The 12,252-nt window shown below is 36.3% G+C and overlaps 1 pseudogene; it reads left to right on the top strand.

Moving 5' to 3' along the window:
* Positions 1–11,135: 11,135 nt before the first annotated feature.
* LOC114621302 lies at positions 11,136–11,988 on the top strand (annotated as a pseudogene).
* The last annotated feature ends 264 nt before the right edge of the window (positions 11,989–12,252 follow it).

The raw sequence follows: 12,252 nt of genomic DNA, 5'->3' as shown, positions 1-12,252 counted from the left end.
AAAAACTACCTATTCTGAGAAACACTGGCCTGGGAATATATCTCAGTTTTAAAATGTCTGCCTAACATGTATGCAATCATAAATTCATCCCCAGCATTGAATTAATTAATTCATTAAATTAATTTATAATGGTGCTACACATTAAACAAATACCTATAAAATAAGTTATTATATTTTCACAAAGGCCACGTTCTATCTTAAAGCTAAATTCCAGGGGTATGACTTTCAATAATCAAGCTAAGGATTGCTTCAGCATCCCACAGGCAAAAAAAGTTCTTCATCAGATACATGGAATCTTGCAAGTGTTGACCAGCTTCTCGTTTGTTTATAACTAAATGTCAAGGAGCCTAAATATAGGCAAGAAAATGTTAAAACATGCTTAAGCTTGCCATGTATAAATAAGAAAACGGGATGGCTAAGAAAACCTTGCTTCTACATTCCGTGCAGCTTAAAGTTCGCCAGGTATAATATTTTTGAAAATATAAAGTCTTTGAATATGAGCTTTATATGTGTAAGACATTGCTTGCTTGTAAATTACTATTAACATTACATTTGTTGGGAAAGAATGATTGAAATATATGCATTTTACATAGCAGTTTGGGAGTAATTTTATAAGAATGGCCTTTCAAGGTATCCAGCAATTTTACTATTAGTAGTGTTATTTTTAATTTAATTTACTTTCATTTTATCTATTTTATAAGCATGAATATATCAGCTTTCAGACTACATTCATTATTAAGAACAACTGGTCTTCAGCATCTATGCGTCTTCAGTTCCCTTGGCTTAATTTAAAATCTATGCTCTTTAGTTCTCCCAATTCAGAAACCCAATGTCTATTCTCTTGGGTTTTGGTCATACTTTCTCCTGCCAGGGCCTCTCATGCTATTTTTTTTTTCAGGAATGAATTCATTGGTGGGACGGCTTTACCTTAATTAGTGACCTTGAACTGTGGAATGCATTAGAGAACGGAAGAAAGGCTTATGTGTCTGAAATGCTGCACAGCTGTCATTTTCTTGAAGGTAAATTAATGAGTGTGGCAGCTAAGACACCTGGGTTATAGTTCCTGCTCTGGATCCAGCAAGCAGAATGACATTGATTGAAGCCCACATGGGACCTCAGCGCCTTCATCTCGAACATTAAAGATTTGCACTAAATTATCTCTAAGATTCTTAAATTTTTAATGGTTTTAATTATCAGCTTCATTCATTTATAAGCTTCCTCTCTTTTGTCTGCCTTATGGGTGTTGACACCTCCTTTTCTATCTAAATAGCATACAAGATAACACATCCAAATCAAACGCACAGTTTTGGCTTCTTGAGGAGCAAAGAGCAACCAACTACAGTGAAGGCTGAAGTCTGTTATAGCAGCCTCTGGATTGTCTATGGGTTTCAGTTAAAATGTACGCTGTCTTGTAACTCCATTTCTTAAGTTTAAAATTATTTTATTCTTCAACATAGAATTTGTCCCAAATTTATGATTAATTCTTTAACATAGAATCTAAACTATCAATTTCAAAACTGAGAACATTGCTTTTATTTTTTGATATTTAAGAAAAATATATTTTTTCATCTTTCCAGCATATCAGTTTATATACTGTTATTAGGTTAGTATTAGCCATGTGTGGTAATTTCCTGTCTCTGATTTCCACTAAACCGCTTAAGGATTAAGTTTACAGCTGTCTATGTTCCTTAATATCTAGAATAGTATCAACCTAGTTTGCAGAAAAAAAAGAACATAATAAAATCTCTCAATGACACAATCTAGTCATATTTCAAACACGCATATGTCAATAACAAATTGACTATTCTGTTTTGAGTGACATTTGCAAAGGTAAGTGCTTTTCAATTATATATTGTATATTAATGGTAATATTTAATAAAATTAATAATGTCTTCTGGTGTATTATTTCAAGTTAGCTAGTGAATATTTACACATGGATAAACTCTCTACAAATCCTACAAGGTAGATCCTACTGTTCTCTCTCCATTAGACAAGGATGAGGCTAAATCTCTTCTTTAAGATTATAGGCTTCAAAAGTAGGGGTCCCATAGCTTAACTGAGGCTACTAGAATCTAAATCAATGCATGCCCTTGCTTCCTTTTAAAGTTAAACGATCCACACATTAATTATAAGCAGCATAATATTCTTCAATAAGGCTACATTGTTTCTCACTGTTGCCAACACTGTGCCCTGACAGTAGCAGTTGGTTTGGGCATACATACATGGAAAAACATACTCTTAACTCCTCAGAAACTAAGAGATAAGAAAGACCATCAAGGCACATATCATGATGTGATATTTGCTAAAATACAGAAGCATATAATATTCTATTTTATTATAAAAATGTGTGGAGAGGTTGTTTATGTTTCTTGTATGCAGGTACTTATACAGGCTAGAAAGGGATGTCAGATTTTCTGGAACTAGAGTAACAAATGGTTGTTAGGAACCAAACTTACTTTCTCAGCATGGGTCAATCTCTCTATTCCATCTTCCACACCCATTTATAAAGTTTAATGAAAATGTGGCAGGGACCTATAGTTGGTAGGAGAAAATGATGATTTCAGAAAGTGACGGCATTAAAAATGATGTCTGAAGCAAAGGTAGGACGTTGCTGTGTATGAGAAACTCTAGAGAAAGCAGAGAAGACTAGTGAAAAGAAAGCATTGCAAATCTGGAGAAGGCATTAGGAAAGAAGTCACACTACCCAAAACTTTGCTGTTCATCTGATGACCTATTACAGAGCAAGTGGTAGTAGGAGGACAACGGTTTTGTGATTTTGTTATATATAGCTGGTGATATTTTAAAAGACTGGATGAACACAGGTAAAGTGAGGACTGGGGATCTGGGATGTGGTGTACTTAAGTAGAAACATAACAGGTGCTTGAACCTGGAAGCAACAATGAGGGACGGTTGGAAATAATAAATACAAACAGTACCAGATACAGGATAAATGGGACAAATGTGGCACAGAGGACAAGCAGGAAGGATTTTTAGGATGAAGGATGAGTCAGTTGTCTCCTTAACTGTACAGGTGTTATGGAGGACAGGCAATTGTGCCTAGGGACAACAAAGCAGAACCTTCAAATTTGAGATGTTCACTGTGAGATATTTATTCTACATTATGACTTCCTAAAAGAAGTCTGGGCTGGAGAAAGAGATCGAGAAGGGAATTATGTAATGACCCAAAAGAGCTGTCTGAAAGCAAGAAAGGATGCTTCATACAGAAAGAAGTAGATCACTGGAATTACTGTTAAAAGCCCTGTTCTCAGGAAAGACTTTAACCACTGAAACATACTGAAAACATAAAATTCGTTTTGCATATAAAGCAACATAGATCAGCATTTCTTTTCTTTTCTTTTGCTTTCTTTTTTTTTCTTTTTTCTTTTTTTTTTTTTTTTAGTTTTTCGAGACAAGGTTTCTCTGTATAGCCCGGGCTGTCCTGGAACTCACTTTGTAGACCAGGCTGGCCTCGAACTCAGAAATCCGCCTGCCTCTGCCTCCCAAGTGCTGGGATTAAAGGCATGCGCCACCACCGCCTGGCTAGATCAACATTTCTTTAGGAACTAAGACAAAATTTTTTTATGATGTGATATTTTCTAAAATACAGAAGCATATAATATTCTATTTTATTATAAAAATGTGTGGAGAGGTTGTTTATGCTTCTTATATGCAGGTACTTATACAGGTTAGAAAAGGATGTCAGATTTTCTGGAACTGGAGTAAAAAATGGGAAGCTGGCCTAAATGCTTTCTCAAAAATAATGAAATGGTTGGTTTTTTGTTTGCTTGCTTCAAAGATAATAATTGATATTGTGGAACCAATGAAAATATTAAAATATTGGCATGAAAATCAGTTACATAAAATTGCAGGTATAACTGTGAGAGTGCTTAAAGGATTCTAAAATGAGCTCTCATATAACTCGTTATAAAATAAATAATTCTAAAAAATAAAATGAGGATGTAGTTTTACAGATATTTTCAGCAGGCATAATGAAGGATGCCAGGTTCTCCATGTTGCTTTGTTTGGAGTATAACAATAGAACAGTACTTCGTACAGATGTGTAACATGGAGAAAGTAGAGGCTGGGGATTTCTGGGTGACTATTCGCCCCTACTCCAAAGATGATTATGATAACTTCTAAAGGTTCCCCTGATTAAAGAAGGTAATAGAAAATGTGTTTTTATCACTACTGCATTAAAATGATCTGTTTTCCCCTGTACCTTGAAATGCATATATACGCATTTATAAATATATGTAAATTCATTTACATAAATATATAAATTTATATAAAAATATAAATATATATTTAAGAAATATTAGTTCATGTAGATATTGAAATTTTTTTCATTGAATACAATCAAATAATCATGTCTGTTAAGTGTTTTAAGCACTTTTGTACTCGTATATGCAATTTTTTATAAATCTAATTTTCACTCCAAATTTTAATATTTCCTTTGGCTCCAAATATCAATTAATATCTTTGAAGCAAGCAAACAAACAAACCCTCCCCAAAAAATCATTTCATTATTTTTGTGAAAATATCTACACTAAAAATAATGAAAATTACTCTACTTTGACATTTTCCTTTCAAAGTGTATGTTGTTCTATTAAAAATATCCTCTGTTCCAGAATAAATATCAATTATATATATGCTTAGTCTTAATGCTATCACGTACTTTGGGACACAAGTAATGGGATTTAGGCCAGCTTCCCATTTCTTCATATGCAATGTTAAAGCCACATGAACTCCGGAGTGAAAATATATTCAAATAAATGTGTCTACCTCATCAAGGGCACATCATGAGAATCAGCCCCATCTTAGGAGCCAATAGGAAAGAAGGCAACAAGTATTACTGGTTCAACCTGGTTCTTCCATCTTGACTGGTCACTGCCAGAAGTAAGATTCAGTGTTGTTCTTGCATCTATGCAATAAAATACAAAAATAAGAAATTCTGGGGAACCAGACTTTGAGGACCTCATGGATGTGCCTTCAAAATCTCAAGGATCATGGTCTCTGTTGGTCAAGGATTCCATGAACACATGACTAATTAAGGCACTGACTGTCCAAAATATAAATTCTACATTGAGATAAAACTCCCTCTCTATATATCTTATTGTTTAAACTTGTTCAAATTTATTAAATATAATATTCAAAATGCTGATGAAGAAGATTCTGTATGTGAAAGACCTTACTAGTCAGTTTCTGACAACTTGTTATGATAAAGAAATTCCCTAGTTAGAGACTTCTTTGGGGCTAATGGCTGCCTTTCTATATAGTCACTAGGAAAGCTAGACAAATGATTTTCCACCTGCTCATCATTCTTCTGATCCATCCAAAGGCACTTGCTTTTAATCTCTGCTAATCAATACACTGTCACGTTTTAAGTATAGAGGCTGGTGACAGGAAAAAAAACTGGAGAACTCTTTCAGAGGGCAGACATGGGCAACAGTGAAGCCACAAGGTGGCGTCCCTGGAACACCAGTTGAAGAATTAAATGCTGACGTGCATAAAATTCTCAAAAAAAATTTTTGGACCAAAGTTGCTGATGTTTACATGGCTCATAGCTTCTGATACTTGGCTATTGCAGTTATATCTTAGTCCAGGAGTTTTCTTTATCGATTTGGGATTTGTTTCTGGAAGCTCCTATTTTGTGTCCTCTGTGCTTTCCTAGCAGTTCTGAGTTACTAAGTATCTCTAAGCAGTTTCCAAGTCTTGCAAATGAAATACTGAGGGGTGAGATGTGGAATATCTCATATCATTGTAAATTTAATTGAATTACCAATGCAAACAATTTGGATATATTAGATTTTCAAATAAATGAATAAATTGGTACATGTTTAGATTGCTAACTCTGAAGACAATCTGTGTGCTCTGTGTTTTCAAAATATCACCTTGCTTCTTGCAAAGTAAGTAGACAAGTGGGTAAAATACAACTTAAATCTTATTTACTAGGATTGAATAAATATACTCAGAATTATTTCACATAGCAAGCATCCATGTGATTCCATGGAGTATGTCATAACATTTAGTATTTGAGAAAGTCCCAGGACCATAGACGCTCATATAGGAAGCCGTAAAAATGTTCGATGAGTCAAAAAGCAGTTGACTCATTTCTTAGTTTACTCACAAGAGAAAATGACTCTCCTACTTCAGTTTCACAATAGAACAAACAAAGGCACAACTATTAGTGTGGCAAACACAAAGAAGTGTGGTTGATATGGCACAGGAACGAGGAAGAAGGCGACAGAAAAAGGGACAAACAAAAACAAAGATGGAAGGAAAAATGGAAGCTAGACAAATGTACAGTAGTGCATCCACATGGTTTACATTACGCATCTATGCTGTGCTTCCTTGAGTATCATACTGTCAACAACACTTGTGCACAATTCCCACACAATGGTTTTTACGGTTAAGCTGAACAATAGCATTTTAAACATTTACACCAAAATAATTTTAATATGCCTTATATAGACTATCTTGACCTAGGCTCCAGTATGTTGTTATTAAATCTAATACTCAAAATGCTCAAAAGTTTTGGAAGTCTCATTGCTGGCTTCCCTGTGTCCTCAGTGTTCTATGATGTACCCATAATGCATGCTAGATGTATGCGGACAAATGATAGCGTCTACACTCCATGTGTTGATTCTCAAGGTTATGCTGACTTTAAAGACTGTTGTTAAGATGGTGGAATGTGCTTAATCATATTTTATCTTTATTATGTTATAGAAATAAAGGAAAGTTTTGATGGCAACAATGTGAAAATGACCCAAACTTATATCAACTGAGAAAATTGAAAAATTATAAAATGCTAAAAATATGGTGATTTTGGTCACACGAAAATGAATAGATTTAAGTTGATGAGCAGTTTCAAATGCTAAAGCAATGTACCAAATTATGTAGGTTCCATTCGACATCACTGATAGTTAGAAAATAAAATACGTACAAAATGTACACACACACACACACACACACACAAACACACACACACACGAATACCAGAGAACACAGGAACTGTTCTTTATGGATGTGGAACATTAGCAGTATATTATATGCAAATGTTAGTTGATTAACAAGGCAGCATGTCAGAGTTCCTAGATTGATACAGTACATGTTTGTTTCCAGGATCAAGCACTTGATCTCAGGTAAGACTCCTGACCAGCAGTGTCACTGATGGATACTGGGTATTGATCACAGCTGAATAACTCTGCTGATGCCAGGAGGGGTTGGAAGCTTCAGCTTAGTTAGTGTTTCTCTTGTGGTGTAATCATCTTTACTGTGGGCCAAGAGGGTGTAACAAATCTGCAGTGGATTAATTTTATCTCATAAAACACAATCTACTTTAGTGTTGATGTTTTCCACAAGCTGCAATAACAGCAAGGGTCTATGAAAATATAACACTTTAATATAAAAATGACCACAGCTTTATTTAGGCATAATCATATGGAAAATGTATTATTATTATTATTATTATTTTTTTTTACAGTCCAGTCATTATTCCCCTCCTGGTCTCCCCTCCGACAGTTCTTCACCCCATTCCTCCTCCCCTGTCTCCAAGAGGATGTCCCCACCCCTCCCACCGCCATCCCACCAGACATCCCCACTTCCTGGGACCTAAAGTCTCTCGAGGGTTAAGTGCATCTATTTTTTGAAGAATTTTTCTCTAAAAGTTCTTTCCTCTTTCTAAATGTTCAGTAAATTGTTTTATAAATTATAGAAGACTTAAAAATTTATTTTAATTTTATTATTTTTCATTGGGGAAAGAGAAAAAATGATTTTCTTCGTATAACTATTGCTATTGCATCATGAACTTATTTTTGTTGTGACAAATATAAGAATTCTATTTAATCTATGAGGTGGTAAGAATTATGTTGAAATTCATCCTTTTGTGATAAAAATAAACTATTAAATTGTTAGTATATGTATCAGTAAATATCAGCAAATAAAACTTTATACTGCCAAATAAGTACCAGGAAAGGTTGAAATAGATCATCCTGTGAGTGTCTAATACACTGTAAATGGTGATTTCAAGATTGTACAGATCATTTTTAGAGGAAAACTGCACTTCCTTACCCAGGAACCCAACGCCATGACTAAACTTTGCAGTTCCTGTCTGATCTCACTTGATCCATCCCAAAGTTAGTCACATGGAAACTCAGGAGTTCCCATTTTCATGGAAGAAGTTGATGATGTAAATACTTAAAAATCACTTATTATGTGTCGACTATATCACCAAGGCTTGCTTGCTTGCTTACCTTGCCTTTCTCCTCTTTGCCCCCATATTCAAGTATGTGCCCACCATAGCTCACAGCAGTATGCCAAATCCAGAGAGAAAAAGTGCATATCTCCAAATAATTTCTGCTACTGTCCAAACACTGTAGCTACTGTCTGACTTGACTTGGATCGTGCCTAAATGCGTTAATCTCTACTAGTAACTCAAAGAACGAGGGTGAGGGCTGGAAAGAAAGAACGGAGGGCCAGGCAGGCCGTGGTGAATATTTTTTGTCACAGTTGTATTTCTACATCAAGCTCATATAACTTAACACGACCTGAGCCATGTGCAGAGTCAAAGGAACAGTATTCTATGCAGGAAAATTACTCAATGCCAAAGGAAAAAGATAGGGCTATAGTCATAATGACCATAACACGCATACACACAGACACACAGACACACACACACAAACACACACATACACACACATACACACACATAGACACACATAGACACACATATATATATTCTGAAGGTACAATTTTGAAGGTACAATTTTCTTACCTTGTATTCTATATAACTAATTTCTTCAGCATTAGATATGCATCTGTTCTAAGTATTTACATTCTTTAAAATAGCAATACAGATGATTAAATTAATTAGTCACACACAAATAAATCTTCTCATCAAACCTCTTTAAATATGATAAAGTATATTTATTATTTTCTTGGAATATGTATTTTAATTTGAATTACTTATGCTTAACATGTAAAATGTAATAATATTAAGTTAGTAAAATAGTTTAAGCATTGTAGTGATTTTAATTTGTGGTTAAGAACACAGACTGTGATGTCATTTAGTTAAACTCTTAGTTTTACTTCCCTAACTCAAAAATCTAGTTATTTATGATAGTAGCTGCTTTTTGGAAGTGCTATTATAATTGATATATGGAATATATACAATGTACAAATGAATAAGTAGTTTCTAGTAATTTCTTAGTTGATATTAGGCTACCGTCTGACAAACGTGGGAAGTAGAAACAACAGAGAAATCACAAAGGGAGACTACCCAGGAGATAGGAAACCTAGGAAAAAGAACAGGAGTCATGGATGCAAGAACACCAACAGAATACAAAAGAGAGAAAAGAGAATCTCAGGAGCAGAAGATACCATAGAAAACATTGACACAACTGTCTAAGAAAATACAAAATGCAAAATACTCCTTACCCAAAACATCCAGGAAATCCAGGACACAATGAGAAGACCAAACCTAAGGATAATAGATACAGAAGAAAATGAAGATTCCCAACTTAAAGATCCAGTAAATATCTTCAACAAAATTATAGAAGAAAACTTCCCTAACCTAAAGAAAGAGATGCCTATGAACATACAAGAAGCCTACAGAACTCCAAATAGACTAGATCAGAAAAGAAATTTGCCCCATCACATAATAATCAAAATATCAAATGCACAAAACAAAGAAAGAATATTAAAAGCAGTAAGTGAAAAAAGGTCAAGTAACATATGAAGGCAGAACCACCAGAATTACACCAGACTTCTCACCAGAGTCTATAAAAGCCAGAAGATCCTGGACAGATATCATACAAACCCTAAGAGAACACAAATGCAGGCCCAGGCTACTATACCCAGCAAAACTCTCAATTACCATAGATGGAGAAACCAAGATATTCCATGCATATTGTTTTTAATCCTTCAAAAATATTATGGTAATGTCTATAGGCAACATAATTTTCCAACGGTGGGAATTAAGTATTTACTCTGGCAATTTACTAAAGTAGGGCAGGTTCAAGAGGCAAAGTCAGAATTTAGATCTACACTTTCTGATTTCTAAATGCATAGTTTTCCTAGACTGTGATTTCCGGCTTCTTAAGTAACAGAGAGACTGTCTACATGCAGTTTCTTCAGATATAGATACTGCATACTCCATATGTATGTTGATTTAAACTGTATTTCTCATTAATTCATTTTCAGTGAGAACCTCAAAAAGGAAATTTTCTTGCTAAATGATTGATGTGGGAGGGCCCAGCTCAAGGTAAGTGATACCCTGGGTGAAGGATTGTTAGGCAGTTAGTGATGAATGATATAAGAAAGCAGGTTGAGCAAAACATGGGCAGCTAGCCAGTAAGCAGCACTCATTCGTGGCTTTTACCTCAGCTCAAGATCCTGGCTTGCGTTTACTCAACCAACTATGACCTGCGATATATAAGCCTCACAAACCTTTCTTCCCCAAATTGTGTTTGGTGATGGTCTCTCTCACAGGATAGAAACCTAACAAAGATAAAAATTTATACTAGAAAATTGATGTCATTGTGACAGACCTGACCATGTGTTTTGGGGGCGACAGAAGAATTGGTGGTAGCATTTGAATTTTGATTTGAAAGGCTATTGAATACGCAGAGCCCAGTGGGCTGTTCAGTGAGAACTTGGAAGATAAGGATACTGGAAACCCCCAGGGGGTGGGGGGAGCAACAGTGTCAATCAGTCAGAACACCCTCGGAACTTCTGGAGACTGGACCACCAACCACAAAAATTTTAATGATGGACATCAGTGGGAAGAGTGGCCCTTGGTCCTACGGGAGTTTGTGCCCCAGTGTAGGGGACTGCCAGGGCAGGAAGTGAGTGGGTGGGGGAGCATCTTCATAGAGGCAGGGGGAGGGAGAATGGGATAGTGAGTTTCTGGAGGGGAAACCTGGAAAGGGAATAACAATAGAAATGTAAATAAAAAATTATCCAATAAAAGAAAAAAAGAGCAAGGAAACATGGCTAGGGTTTATGGTAGATTGGGCTAATTAGGGCTGGGTTTATGATGAGGGTTACAGATGTAGTTCAACAGTAGGGACCCAGATTGCAAAGCTGAGGTACTGCCTATATCCAGAAATCTCAGGGAGCAGTGAGATGGGAAACACATGTATACCTGTATTGATTTGTGCACCTGGGAAGTGGAAGACACTGTTGAAGAAGAGACAGTAATGGAACTACCCTCTTGAAAATGATCTAAGAATGAAGAACCTTGCTATCCAAGCAACCCACTGGTTAGAGCCAGGTCTGCAAGCTCACTTGTCAGAGACATTAGAGAGGGCAGAATGTTCTTTCTTGCTGTCTTCAGACTACTTGAGGTTCAGGACTCAAGAAAGACAACAGGGAAGGTCATTGTGGTATTTAGAGACCCACTCTTGCCTTCAACACCTGTGGCCGTATTCCCGAAAGGGAAAAATCTTGACCAACAGCAGCCAAGACTGGGACTGCACAGACCAGGGTGAGAATGCTTCTGCCCCACAAGATCTGATGGAACCCTGTAGAGAGTCACATATTAATGCAGAGACTGTGGTTAAACTGGTGAACAATCTGGTGCCTTCTCTTCAGGAAGGGGACCCTTACTTTGTCCCTGCATTTCTTTCCAAATACTGAATATTTGTCACACCCTCTATAGGTACTGGACCTGCTATTCATGAGGTATACATTCTTCAGCCCTTATTCTGAAGAGGACAAGCAAGTAAAGAACACCCTCTGTAGCTTCCTGGACATGTGGATGGACAAGAACCCTAAAGACTTTTGTGAGCCCACAGACTCGTTCCCTTTGAAATAACTGGAGCCTACTTGAGTGAACCTTGAGTGTATCTGCCACACTCAGATCTTATTGTCCATGCCAATAGACTCCTGACCCAGTTGCAGGAAGAAGAGGCCAAGGATTCACCATCCAAGGATGAGGAAGATTCAGATCTTAGGAGACACACATCCTCAGATCCAGAGATTGAATGAGTGTAAATCAGCAGGAAAAACAGAAAATCTGGAGCCAGATTCAACTTGTGTACCAGATCTAGACATCACAAAAACCACCAGAAGTTTTTGTGACACATGTGTAGTAACAGTCACGTGCTGCAGCAGTAGTCCTGCCAACAGACCTGACAGCAGCTGTGGAACCTGTGTCCCAGCATGTCTGTAGATACAGTATATCTTTCAGTCAACTGCTTTTTACAATGGGCCTACCTATTTAGAGAATGGTCCTGTGACCTCTGGTCATCA

This window comes from Grammomys surdaster, unplaced genomic scaffold (genome assembly GCF_004785775.1).
Source record: "Grammomys surdaster isolate TR1022 unplaced genomic scaffold, NIH_TR_1.0 174, whole genome shotgun sequence".
In the NCBI taxonomy this organism is placed as follows: domain Eukaryota; kingdom Metazoa; phylum Chordata; class Mammalia; order Rodentia; family Muridae; genus Grammomys; species Grammomys surdaster.
Note: the sequence above shows the minus strand (reverse complement) of the source record. Positions and strands in the feature narration are given on the sequence as shown.